Here is a 12,723-nt window from a genome sequence, read left to right as displayed (position 1 = left end):
AGTTGACACAGATGGGAGGCAGGGCACATGGATTATTGGGATGCGATGGACGTGTACAATCTCGACATGTGACACTGGAAGTACAGCAGGAAGACATATGGCTGAATTTCAAGCCCTTAAAGCACCGCATTGGGGGAGGGATATATGGCTTGACATCACAGTGGTAGACCAACACCTTGACCTTTCAGGCACGGTGTCACCCTTGAAGGCCAAGATGAAGGCACTGGTGACAACCTGATTATCCCTCAGACCCCGATGAATGTGACACACAAAATGAACACATTGCCGCTCCAAATTGGCTCACAACTCATCATCAGAATACAAAAGAATATCCCTGTGAATATGATGCCCTGGACTATATTTAAGCTCTTATGAGGTATGATGGTAAAAGAAACAGTCCCAAACTCCAGAATGAGATTTCCACTCTGCAGCGAGTGTACACAGATATGAAGGTAGGAGACGTGGTACTGGCAGAAGTAAAGCTGTGAGGACAGGGCGTGAGTCGTGCTCGGGGAGCTCAGTTGGTAGAGCACTTTCCCGCGAAAGGCAAAGGTCCCGAGTTCAAGTCTGGGTCTGGCACACAGTTTTAATCTGCCAGGAAGTTTCATTCCCAAACTCGTTACAAGAGAGAAGTCCGTGACTGGGCAGAGGATGCTGTTTTTATCAGGACTGACCCAGATCACATTTTGGACACGCCCTCCACCTCCCCAAACTTGTCCTCTAAATACTCTACAAAAAAACTGTGGCTTCATCGAAACAAAGGAGTCCCCATCAGTTCTTGTACATACAAGGTACCAGGGTGAATAAGGTTTGCTGCCATCCTTAGCTTGGCATTCCTCCCATGGTGTGGCCAGGGAGGGGAATGATTTAGGATCGTACTTCCTTGCATTGTACTGAGACTTGGAACTCTTAGAGACTGCTGGTGTTTGATCACCAGCAAGTGATGACATGGTACGTTTCATTGCACGTCATCCGACTTCATGCCACCTACTCCAACCAGGGGCCCTCCCCACGCATGTAACCCAGCCCTAGCAAAGGCCACCTGGCAGGATGGCCATTGCTGGGAGTCCCGATGCCCCAAGGTGAGAGGTATCTACTCCTCGGCATACATGGGGAGTTAACGGCGCAGGCACCAGCAGAGCGATACCTGTGTTATCAGGGGGCTACAACCAACAGGGTACATGGCGGCCCCACCAAAACGAATCGGCTACCGTGCTGGATACGAGCTGCAAAGAAGTCCATGGTCATCGTCGGCACAAAAAGCGACACATCATAGTGCATGGTGAAAAACACACCCAGGAAGGCATCCTTGTCCAAGAAATGGAGAATGAGCTGGACTGCAGCGTGATGACGAGAAAGTGGGCTAAAGATCTCAAGGCACGATGGACACAACACACCATGTAAGGTGCCCTTCCCCAATTGGCTCACTCTTTGGGAAAATTTTGAAAAATGGAGGTCAAACCCTACATGAGACCATCACATAAAGGCCGAAACATGTGAGACTCCTTTTAGTCGCCTCTTATAACAGGCAGGAATACCTCAGGCCTATTATAACCCCCTGGACCCACGGGTGGGGGAGCATAGAACTGGTAGAGAGGAATTCTAAGTGTTGCTCCACTAAGTTGATCCTGGAAAGGGTTACTTTAACTTTTGCAGTCTCAAATGTGATGGAAGAACCAGCTGTTCGGTATGTCATCTGCACCACTTTCTATGGACTTGTTGCTTACTGAGCAATAACTATAGAGGTTTAGTACTGCAGAGTGATCTTGCAACTCCCAAGCTGACTTTGTGCCCTCTGATGTTGATGACGTACAATTAAACTTGTTTTCACATTTCTACTTTATCTGATAGCTTTTCACTGAATGAGCTTGGCTTACAGTTGGCCTTTTAAGGCCGGCAATACAGTGCAGTGATGTGCTACTTCTCCACAATTTAAATCACTTTTTACTAGTACACAGTTCTGTGCATCCACACAGTTTGCATTCATTCAGATGGGTATGTATGGTGTTGCACATTCCAAAACTGTGCGTAGATCAAATTACCATGTTTCAAGAACATCTGTGGTCATGTGGTAAACTGCAGCATGGGTATGCACAGTGCAGTATTGTTATGAATCTGGTAGGATACAATTTCTTTTGTCATGTTCTTACGGGACTGCACTTATGAACAGTACATTGTCATTAACAGTGCACCAGTTGTAAAGACATAATGAACCACATAAAAAACAAATACAACACTGACTGAAAATAATAAAGTTTGTATGCATAAACCAGTAAATAAAAGAAAAATGAAAATGCTAATAAAAGTAAGAGTCCACCACAACATGTATTACTAGCTTATGCAGAGGAAGTAATTCATATTGTCATGTGGGGCACACAATGTTTATCCATTAACCTGAAATCCTGTTTTCTGTCTATGAGTTTTACATCATAAAATATTGTTAGGCTCAAGATAATATTTGTTACAACATTCTTTGTCCATTAGTATTAGCAATTTTGTTGTTGTTGCCTTCATTGCCGTCAATCAGTTGTAGAATTTTGGAACAGATATTATGTACGAGCATCATGACTTTTCTGGAGACTAGAAATCTACACTCTAGGAATCAGCATGGGTTTCGAAAAAGACGGTCGTGTGAAACCCAGCTCGCGCTATTCGTCCACGAGACTCGGAGGGCCATAGACACGGGTTCACAGGTAGATGCCGTGTTTCTTGACTTCCGCAAGGTGTTCGATACAGTTCCCTACAGTTGTTTAATGAACAAGGTAACAGCATATGGACTATCAGACCAATTGTGTGATTGGATTGAGGAGTTCCTAGATAACAGAACGCAGCATGCCATTCTCAATGGAGAGAAGTCTTCCGAAGTAAGAGTGATATCAGGTGTGCCGCAGGGGAGTGTCATAGGACCGTTGCTATTTACAATATACATAAATGACCTGGTGGATGACATCGGAAGTTCACTGAGGCTTTTTGCAGATGACGCTGTGGTGTATCGAGAGGTTGTAACAATGGAAAATTGTACTGAAATGCAGGAGGATCTCCAGTGCATTGACACATGGTGCAGGGAATGGCAATTGAATCTCAATGTAGACAAGTGTAATGTGTTGCGAATACATACAAAGATAGATCCCTTATCATTTAGCTACAAAATAGCAGGTCAGCAACTGGAAGCAGTTAATTCCATAAATTATCTGAGAGTACGCATTAGGAGTGATTTAAAATGGAATGATCATATAAAGTTGATCGTCGGTAAAGCAGATACCAGTCTGAGATTCATTGGAAGAATCCGAAGGAAATGAAATCCGAAAACAAAGGAAGTAGGTTACAGTATGCTTGTTCGCCCACTGCTTGAATACTGCTCAGCAGTGTGGGATCCGTACCAGATAGGGTTGATAGAAGAGATAGAGAAGATCCAACGGAGAGCAGCGCTCTTCGTTACAGGATCATTTAGTAATCGCGAAAGCGTTACGGAGATGATAGATAAACTCCGGTGGAAGACTCTGCAGGAGAGACGCTCAGTAGCCCAGTACGGGCTTTTGTTAAAGTTTCGAGAGCATACCTTCACCGAAGAGTCAAGCAGTATATTGCTCCCTCCTACGTATATCTCGCGAAGTGACCATGAGGATAAAATCAGAGAGATTAGAGCCCAAACAGAAGCATACCGACAATCCTTCTTTCCACGAACAATACGAGACTGGAATAGAAGGGAGAACCGATAGAGGTACTCAGGGTACCCTCCGCCACACACCGTCAGGTGGCTTGCGGAGTATGGATGTAGATGTAGATGTAGACTGGTATGAAATGGTTTGATGCAGCTCTCTATGATAGTCAATCCTGTGTAAGCTGCTTCATTTCTGAACTACTGCATCCTACACCCATTTGAACCTGCTTGCTGTATTTATATCTTGATCTCCATCTACAATTTTTACCCCTCACACTTCTTTCCAGTATCTAACCGACAATTCCTTGATGCCACAGAATGCATCTTTTCAACTGTGCCCTCCTTTTAGGCAACATGTTGCATAAATTTCTTTTCTCCCCAATTTTATTCAGAACCCTCCCATTAATTACGCAATCTATCGAGCAAATCTTTAATGTTATCCTATAGCACCACATTTCAAAAGCTTCTATTCTCTTCTTATCTGGACTCTTCTCATCCACGTTTCACTTCCATACAAAGTTACACTCCGCACTAATACCGTCAATGACTTCCAAATACTTCAATTTATATTTGGTGTTAAAACCCTCTTTTTCAGAAATGATTTTCTTGCTACAGCCAGTCTACATTTTATATCCTCCCTATTTCAATCATCATCAGTTATATTTCTGTCCAAACAGCGAAACTCAACTAGTATGTTTAGTCTCTCATTTTCTAATTAATTACTTCAGCATATCTGATTTGATAAACTATATTCCATTACCCTTGCTTTTCTTCTGTTGATGATCATCTTATAATCTCTTTTCAAGATATTACCCATTCCATACAAGTGTTCTTCCAAGTCCGTTGCTGAATAACAGAATTACAATGTCATCAGCAAATCTCAAAGCTTTTATTTCCTCTCCTAGAACTTAAATTCCTCCTTAAAAATTTGCTTTTGGTTCCTTTACTGCTTCCTTAGTGAATAACATCAGGGATAGGTTGTAATCCCGTCTCTCTCCCTTTTGAACTATTCCTTCACTTTCGTATCCTTTGACTCCTAACTGTGCCCGTTTCCTGTACAAGCTGTATATAGTCTTTGCACCCCGTGTTTTATCTCTGACAACTTCAGAATTGCAAAGAGTGTATTCCAGTCAACATTGTCAAAAGACTTCTCTTAGTCCACAAACATGATAAATATAGGTTTGCCTTTCTTTCAGTTTAATAAGCATCTGCATAATTTGGAACTGGAATTACTACATTCTTCTTGAAGTCTGGGGGTATTTTGCCTCTCCCATGTATCTTGTAAACCAAGTGGAATACTTTTGACATGGCTGGATCTCCCAAGAGTTGCAATAATTCAAAGGGAATGCTGTCTACTCTAGGGGCCTTGTTTCACTTGGACACTTCAGTGCTTGGTCAAATTTTCCCATACCATCATATCTCCTGTCTCACATTCATCCACTTACTCTTTCCTTTCAACGGTCTTGTCTTCAGGTTGATTTTCCTTGTAGGGCCCTCTGATATTCCTTTCGCCTTTCTCTTCTTTGCTTAGTACTAGCTTGCCATCTGAGCTCTTGATTCTTGTACAGTTGCTTCTCTTTTTTTACAAAGGTTTCTTTAATCTGCCTATAGATCCACAGGGTATCCATAGTTAAAATTGCAGTTCCAAAATGTAGTAGAAAGAGAACCACTGCTCAGAATGACATCAAATCTGAACAGCACTTTATTGATGCAGGAGGAAACATTATAAAACAAACAAAAATTAACAAAAATTTGATCAATGGATGGGATCATAAACGTCAGAAGATGGACACTAATGGACGCTTAGCACATGGCTGTTCCTTAGTTTGCATCCGAGATGCCCAATATGACTGTCTCCTTGAAGAACCACACACTGCTGGAAAAGCTCTTTTAGAAGAATGGGGACTGTATGTCAGTAGCCCTGCAGCAGTTCTGGACACTCAAGGGCATGAAAAAAGCCATTGTTCTGATGTCTCTAAGGGTCTGGAGAAAATTATTGAAATGTGGCAGAGGGAGGAAAGCAGTTGATCTGACAGCTGTTGGAGATGTTGCCACAACATTGCAGGAGGGGCCGAGCATTGGTATGCTAAGATGAACTGCACAAGTAACTGCCTGAATGTTGGACATGCATGCAGCCATGGTACAAAAAATAATGTGAAACATCCCACATTGCTAACCATACCAAAATCACCCACGTTCAATTGTTGCTTCCTGCTGACCTGTCAGCAAGACAAACGTTCCCTATGTAATGTCATGCTAACATGAAAGTGGAGAACGAATGACCCCAGAACATTCTGTGGACAGACAAAGCCCATTCCCATTTCCAAGGACATGTCAGTATGCAGAATTGCAGAAAATGGGCAACACAAAATCTGTCGCATCTCTCCACTTTATTCTGTAAAGGTGACTGTGCAGTGCAGGTTGATGGCACTGGTTATTCTAGGGCCATATTTTTCGAGGAGACGCATCGAGCAGGTCCTGTCATCTACACTGCCATTGGTAAACACGATGGGAGATTTTTGTGCGCCACTGTCATTCCAGCCCTTCAACAGCATGGAGAGGGTCATTTTTATGCACACATTGCACAGTCAGTGAAATGGCTGCTGCAGAGGCATTTTAGAATTATCAGACGTCATTTTTCTTGAGGCTGGCCATCCAGATCACCTGATCTCTGTGACTTCTGGCTGTGCGGTTATCTGAAAGATGTTTTGTTCAGTCCTCCAATTATGAATGTAACTGAATTGAAGGCATGCACTGCTCTACACAATCTGAATGTGACCTTGGAGACACACCGATCTGTTGTTTCTTGATTTCAATTAGTGGCAGAAAACTGTGAACAGCATACTGAACACATCTTGTGTCAATAATATGCTGCTCAAATTTGACATTATTCTGAGCAGTGGTTATCTTTCTACAGAAGTTTGAAAATGAAACTTTGATTATGGACACCCTGTACCTTTCCCGTAGTTATGCACACTTTTACAGCCTTGCATTTGTCCGTTAGCCATTCCTACTTCACTATTTGGCACTTTTCACAAGTCTCATTTTTTAGGCATCTGTATTCCCTTCATCTGCTTTGTTAACTGCTTCTTTCTCCTTTTGTCAATTAAATTCAATATATTCTTTGTTATCCAAGGATTTCTGCTATGCCTTATCTTTTTACCTATTTGATCATCTGCTGCCATCACTATTTCATCTCTCAAAGCTAGTCATTCACCTTCTACTGTATTCCCTTCCCCCGTTTCAGTCAAACATTGCCTAATGCGCCCTTTGAATCCCTCAATAACGTTTGGTCTTTTCAATTTATCCGGGTCCCATCTCCTTAATTTCCTATCTTTTTGCAATGCCTTAAGTTATAAGGTACAGTTCATAACCAATAAATTATGGCCAGTGTCCACATCTACCGCTGGAAATGTCTTGCAGTATAATATCTGCTTTTGAAATCTCTGCCCTGCCATTATATACTCAATTTGAAACCTCTCAGTGTCCCTAGGTCCTGTAAATGTATACAACCTTTATTTATGATTCATGAACTAAGTGTAACGGTGAGTGAATTTTGCTCTGTGCAAAGTTCTACAAGACGGCTTCCTTTTCAGTCCTTAATTTCTTTTCTCTCATCTTACATTCTTTCAATCTCTTCATCATCCACAAAGTTAGTTGGTATATGAATGTCTACTACTGTCATGGGTGTTGGCTTCACATCTATACCTCAGCTATAATAGTGCATTAACTATGATGATTATAGTAGCTTACCCACATTCTTATTAGACCTACTCCTGACTTGCCCTTATTTGAATTTGTGTTTATAATGTTTTAGTCACCTGACAAGCAATTCTGTCATTACTGCTGCTACAGTTCACTAATTTCCATTATATCTAACTTCAGCATACCTCTTTCCCTTTTAAATTCTCTAACTTCCTTAACCGATTAAGGGATTTAGCATTCCACACACTGGCCCACACGATGCCAGTTTTGTTTTCCCTAATGATGATATCTTCCCAAGTATTCCACGCCCAGAGACCTGACTGAGTGACTATTTTATCTCTAGAATATTTCACTCAAGAGGATTTCATCATTATTTAACCATACAAAAGTGCTGTGTGCCCTTGGGAAAAATCACAGCTGTAGTTTCCCCTCGCTTTCAGCTGTTTGCAGTACTGGCACAGAAAGGTTATGTTGGTTAACATTACAATGCCAGATTAGTCAATCATCCAGATGGTTGCCCTTGCAAATACTGAAAAGGCTGCTGCCCTCTTCAAGAACCATGTGCTTAGTAATTCTATGCAGCACATTATTATTAACATTAGTATTAGCATTACTTAATGTAATTATAATAATACAGGTACCATAATGTAATGACATGTTGGATAATCATGTGGCATTGTTAGAGGAGTCCCATGAAACAAAAACTCTGAACAATTAAAAAATATAAAGGTAAGCCACACAGTACACATTTATTAAAGTTTCCTCTGCCCCTTTGACACTTCATCACATGAACCCACTATTTTGTTACACCTGTGAGGAATTGTCACATATGATGATTGATCTTATACAAACTCAGACATAACTTGGTTTTTAAATATTCTTTCTTCACAAGTACCTGTCAGATCTTGAATACTGGTGAATTACTGTTCTTGTTAAGAATGACTATACCGACTGCAGAAATCACTACAGGTCAATCTGAAAAAGAGAGGTGGTAATATAATACCTTTTAAAGACATTATAAGGATAATAGTGAAGAATATTACAGCTTACTTAGAACAACAAATGTAACATACTAAAACATATATTAGATTAATAGATTAGGTAACATGCCTAAATTTTAGAATCATAAATTTAACAAGTAAGTGGTATTATCAAACAACACAAACCACTAGCGGCTCAACCTTCCATGGAAAAGAAAAGGAATGGGACAAGGTCATACTAGTATGCTACTATTATCCAAAGTATTTAGGGAGAATGTCTGGGCTGAGTTTTGGGCCCCAGTCTTGAGTGTTAAGTCCATTGTCTTACCAATCTTGTCATCTTAATTAACCAAACTGCCGACAGCAGTCTTCTTCTTGATTGAACATCCTATTGTACATTGTATAAGCCATTGTAAAATGTGGTACAAGTGACATGGTGAACCAATCATTTTACACACTTTCTATTTCACTCACAGACAATGGGCAGGAAGAATGGCAGTATGTATGCCTGGACGTACCTAATTTTTACAATTATGATTATTATACAAAATAAATGTGGAAAGGAGCAATTTATTACTTGGCACATGTAAACTCTCTGAATTTTAAATTAGTTTTTCCATGATATACACAACACACAACTTCTCTCCACCAGAATGAATTATCACTTTGCAGCAGAGTGTATGCTGGCATTAAACTTCCTGCCAAGTTAAAGCTGTGTGCTGGACCAAGACTCAAACTAGGGACCTTTGCCTTTCACAGCCAAGTGTTCTACTGACTTAGCTACCCAAGCACAACTCACAACCCATCCTCTCAGGTTTATATCCACCACTATCCCATCTCCTACCCTCCAAACTTCACAGAAGTCCTCCTGCAAAACTTGCGGGACTAGCATTCCTGGAAGAAAGTATATTGTGGAGCTGTGTCTCTGCCATCGCCTGGAGGATTGTTTCCAGAATGAATTATTACGCTATAGCGGAGTGTGCACTGATATGAAACTTTGTGGCAGATTAAAGCTGTGTGGCAGACTCGAACTTGGGACCTTTGCCTTTCATGTACAAATGCTCTACCAACTTGCTCTCAAAAGGCAAAAAGTTCCGAGTTCAAGTTCTGGTCCAGCACACAGTTTTAATCTGACAGGAAGTTTCAACTTCTCTCCTGTAGCATCTTCCCCTGGGGTGTGTTGAGCATTCCTGTGATGCACTCAATCTAAGTAAATGGTACAACATCCTAGATTGGTGGACAATACTCTCAAATTGGTCTGAAAAAGAGTCTTCTGCAATCTTCTTCACAAGTAAATTACATTTCTAATAAATCTCTGTTTGGTATCTACCATTCCCTGCAGTAGATTGACGTGGTTCTTCCACCTTAAATTAGTCTGGATGGATACGCCTATAAATGGGAGTCCATTGAGCATTCAGTGATGATCTAATATTAAGTATCTGGTCCTGTGTCTGTGATTTATACACCACATCAAATTACATCTGTCTACATCGAGAATCCATTGTCATACATCAAGTGTTAATCAATTTGCTGATCTTCCTGAATTATGTGACTTTTCTAATGGAAACAATGTTTTGTGCCTGAACAATGTCTGATAGTACATTCACCATTCTTACAATGACTGGTCACATCTTAATAATAATAAAAGCCACCACCTCAATGTGCCTATTGTACTTAACGACAATGTCTAAAAATATCTAGTGAAAATCCTAGTTCAACAAGATAGTGGACACAACTATTTTGTTTTGGGTCTCAATATATATTTCTAAGGAGTCTCCTTTATCTAATAGTAACATTATGAATTGGTAATTTCTGTTGTTGTTGTAGTGTAGGGAGACAACAAGAGTATATATTATATATTTTGTTTTACCCTTAGCACTGGGATTAACACCAAACTCACAGTAACTTACTATCGCCCTAGGAAAAAAAAAAAAAAAAAAAAAAAAAAAAAAAAAAAAAAAAAAAAAAAAAAAGGAATACATAGATTACTTTATACATTTCTTCCCGTACCATGAAAACTGCATATTTCTGGACACCGAATGATACCTACTCAGTCCCCACCACAAGCCCTCAACATTTGTAACGGGACTTAGAGATACCACTTGTAAAGGGCTAAAGATTGTGGTCAAGACAACCAGTTTTTCATATGGTAATTGAACATTTGGTTCCAGAACATGAAGCAATGATTTTGATAAGTGATACTGTAATATTTCCTGTGTTAGTAAAGGGGGAATGTAAGCGCAAAGAGAACAGTAACTTTAAAAAATCATTGCTCATTTGATTGCAAAATCTCTTTATTCATAAAATCTACCATCGCAGCTTCGGAGAGCACTGAAAAAATTGTCATTAGTTTAAAATTATATCTGACACATATAATGTCATCATATCTACAGACTGAGAATTAAATGTTGTTATTCTTCTTATACCGTATTTTGCATAAATAATAATGCAAAAGATGACAACAGTAATATTAAATACTCAACCAATGATGTGCTGATGACATATACAATGATGAACCAAAACACTATTACCACTGCTTAATACCATGCTGGGAACACACTACAGCCGATTCCACACGGCATGGATTCAACAAGTCCTTGGTAGTTTTTCCGGAGGTATGTGGCAGCAGACATCTATTATTAAGTGTGTGATTTGGGCAGCCATTACCCTTGATGATGGTGTATCAGAATACAACCATTGACCTAATGTAACAAGAAACACGATTCATCCAATATTTTGGCTTTTCAGTGTATATACACTCCCACGGCATTGAAAGCCTCCTGATGGCATTGTGGGCTTGTGATGGACTAAGGAATGTCGTCATGTTGAGCATAGATGACTGGGGAATTATTCTACTGTCGATAAGGGACACAAAGGGACAAACACTGACACAAGTGACCTTGACAAAGGGCATATTGTTACGGCACGACGTCCGGGAATGAGCATCTCAGAGAGAATGAAGCTGGTCAGCAGTTCCCATGCTACAGTTGTGAGCATTTATAGAAACTGGTTGAAGGACAATGAAACCCCAAGTATGCGAAAATGGATGTCGGAGGTTTGCCCACTCTGTAACACAGGATAAGCTATGCTCTGTGGCAAATCTGACAACAGGATACAGTGCTGGTGTGGGCACAAGTGTTTCAGAGCACATTTTTTGCACATGTGTTCGACATCCAATGATCCCTGTGTGCCCCATATTGAACCAACATTGTGAATTAGGACGGTCCTCAAGACTGGACAGTGGATCAATGGGTGTGTGTCACGTGGTTGGGTGAAACATGTTTGGTATCACACCAGGTCCGGATACACTGTCATCCAGGGGAACAAATGCTCGGAAAGGGGAAACCATACCATGGATGCAGGCTGGTGGTGGCAATATTATGTTATGAATGACATTCACCTGGGTTATGTGTGATGTGTGGTTTATTCATCTCATTACATACAATTTTCAAATCATTTGATTTGATGGACAGGAGACATGTCAAGGTTTACAAAAGAAACTTTTTTCACTTTTTTAAGAGGAATACAAAAGCTTACATTGTATTTTACATTTCTAAGTTACATGTACATAAAATAATAAGTGTAATACAATCCCTGTGTTCAGATTGTGAAGCTGTCCTCAATGAATTTATCGACAGAATAATAACACTTTTCCACCCATTTCCATTTTAAATATATTACTGCCTTTTATTTTATTGAAAATTTTTAACCCCATATACTCTGGCATTTGGGCATAAAGTTTTAAATGATGTGTTGGAAGTTTGAAGTTATCTCAGTGGCGAGTGCTGCAGTTGTGGTCAAAACGGAAAGTGTCTAGTGTATGTTGATTTCTATATAGGAACACCACCATCTCATATGTAAAGTGAGGGGATAGATAGTATTTTTAAATTTTTTAACAGTGGTCGACAGGATTCCCGTTGTTTTGCAACACACGTTTCTAATTACTTTCTTTTGTAATACTAGGAGCCTAGTGACATTTGCTGAATTTCCCCAGAAGATTATGCCATAACGAATAACTGACTCAAAGTAGCAGTGATAAACTATTTTTCTGGTATCCATGTTTGTGGCACCTGACAAAATACACATTGCAAATGCTAAGTTGTTCAGTTTATTTGCTAAGTAATCTATGTGTACCTTCCAATTTAAATTTTTGTCAAGATTTAGGCCTAAGAACTTCACGTGGTTTGCTTCTGTGATATCCTGATCACTGCAAGTTATCTTTATTTCACTCCTTTCTACTGATTTAGCTTCAAATTGCATCATTTTGGTTTTAGTTACATTTAGTTTTAGTCCATTTTGATAGTCCATGGACCCTGTGATAATAGCTGAAGGCACCATGATAGCTGTGCACTACACAAATAACATTGCAGACCACCT

The 12,723-nt window shown here is 40.1% G+C and overlaps 1 protein-coding gene across 1 annotated transcript in view; it reads right to left on the bottom strand.

Annotated features, from left to right (window-relative positions):
• The window catches only part of LOC126299318 (zinc transporter ZIP3-like), a 45,357-nt gene that overhangs the window by 11,592 nt on the left and 21,042 nt on the right, over nt 1-12,723 (bottom strand). Inside the window, exon 2 of the mRNA XM_049991143.1 lies at nt 8,262-8,341. The gene's annotated coding sequence lies outside the window, so the exon portion shown is untranslated. The remainder of the gene's footprint in view (nt 1-8,261; nt 8,342-12,723) is intronic.

The sequence above is a fragment of the Schistocerca gregaria genome, chromosome X (genome assembly GCF_023897955.1).
Source record: "Schistocerca gregaria isolate iqSchGreg1 chromosome X, iqSchGreg1.2, whole genome shotgun sequence".
In the NCBI taxonomy this organism is placed as follows: Eukaryota; Metazoa; Arthropoda; class Insecta; order Orthoptera; family Acrididae; genus Schistocerca; species Schistocerca gregaria.
This window is presented reverse-complemented; position numbering and strand designations above follow the sequence as displayed.